Source organism: Octopus bimaculoides, chromosome 14 (genome assembly GCF_001194135.2).
Source record: "Octopus bimaculoides isolate UCB-OBI-ISO-001 chromosome 14, ASM119413v2, whole genome shotgun sequence".
Lineage (NCBI taxonomy): Eukaryota > Metazoa > Mollusca > Cephalopoda > Octopoda > Octopodidae > Octopus > Octopus bimaculoides.
This window is the reverse complement of record NC_068994.1, coordinates 35,508,187-35,509,866: the sequence shown is the minus strand read 5'-3', so window position 1 is coordinate 35,509,866 and position 1,680 is coordinate 35,508,187. Positions and strand designations below refer to the sequence as shown.

The 1,680-nt window shown below is 33.2% G+C and overlaps 1 protein-coding gene and 1 long non-coding RNA gene across 5 annotated transcripts in view; one reads left to right on the top strand and one right to left on the bottom strand.

The window, feature by feature from the left end:
* Positions 1-1,680, top strand: part of LOC106881593 (protocadherin beta-15) — a 363,194-nt gene that overhangs the window by 186,448 nt on the left and 175,066 nt on the right. The window lies entirely within an intron of this gene.
* LOC128249440 (uncharacterized) overlaps positions 1-1,680 on the bottom strand; it is a 347,579-nt gene that overhangs the window by 301,173 nt on the left and 44,726 nt on the right. The window lies entirely within an intron of this gene.

Here is a 1,680-nt window from a genome sequence, read left to right as displayed (position 1 = left end):
TATATATATATATATATATATATATATATATATATATATATATATATCTTTACATATTTTCTAAATTTTGTATCACATTTTGTAAAGATTGGTGTCATCAGTCATAGGTTTGCAGTGGACCAACCACTGGTTCACTTGTATCTCTTTTTGGTAAGCTGCAGGCAAACTCTGCATATGACTGCATTTAACAGTGTCATCTTTAATGCATGAGCATATGGAGCAGCTGACCAAGAACCATGACTGGTCTTGTGATCTGAACCGTTGTCAACAAACAAATACTATGATACCACATATACAGAGAAGATATTTACCTTTGTCTTTATTTGAAGTTTTGACTCAGAATCTAGATATATATGTGTTATAGTATACCATGTGTGTGTGTGTGTGTGTGTGTGTGTGTGTGCATATGTGCGTGTGAGAGAGAAAGAGAGTGAGTGAATGCATGCACATATCTCTTGTTGTTTACCTTTTACTTGTTTTAGTGATTGGACTATAGTCATGCTGGAGCACCACCTTGAAGGATTCTGGTGAGCAAATTGTCCCCAGTACTTTTTATTTTTAGAAACTGGCACCTATTTTACTGGTCTATTTTGTTGAACCACTAAGTTGAGGGGATATAAACAAATCAACACTGATTGCCAGGTATTGGTACAGGACAAACACAGCACGAACACAAAGACACATACATACATACATGACTGCAGTCAAATGACTGAAACAAGTAAAAGAAAAAGAAAAGAATAAAAGAATATATATATATATATATATGATGGACTTCTTTTGGTTTCCATCCCTCAAATCCACTCACAAGTCTTTGGGTGGCACAAGGATATAGTAGAAGACAATTGTCTGAGAAGCTATGCTGTGAACTGAACCCAGAGCCATGTGGTTGGGAAGCAAACTTCTAACCACACACCTATACTCACTCTATTTGAAGAAGTTTTGATAAAAATTATTGATTATGAAAACCTTCCTGAATAAAAACAGATTAACACAGTCATAATGGAAGGACATTTTTGTGTAAGAGCTTTTAATTTCCCATAAATTGCTTTGCTTGAGAACCTATAACACTGTTAATACAGCATTGTGTGGGTCAAGGGTGGCTTTTAAATTTGCAGAAACAGTGGTTGGCTATGACAAACAGCCTGATTAAGCTAACCACTCATGATTCTTTAGTTAGTGTTTATGTATGATTATTTATAATACACATACAAATATAAATAATGAAATAGTGCTACACATGATTATTACTCCTCTAAAATACTTGTCTTTGAGTCACTTTGTAACTTCTGCCAACTGAAAAAGTAATGACATATATATATATATATATACACACATATATATATATAATTCTTTTTACAATAGTACTGAAATTTTTGTGGGGAGGGGCTACATTACATCAGCTGCACTGCTCAACTGGTACTTATTTTATTGACTCTGAAAGGCTGAGAGGCAATGTGGACCTGGGTGAAATTTGAACTGAAAATGTAAAGACTGTCAAAATAACACTGAGCATTTGTCCAGTATGCTGACAACTCTGCCAGCTCACTGTCTTATATGAATAAATAATAATAATACATACATACACATATACATATGTATGCATATATGAATGTAAGTTAAACATGTATGTTTGAATATGCATGTATGTATTTATATATGAATATATATATATATATA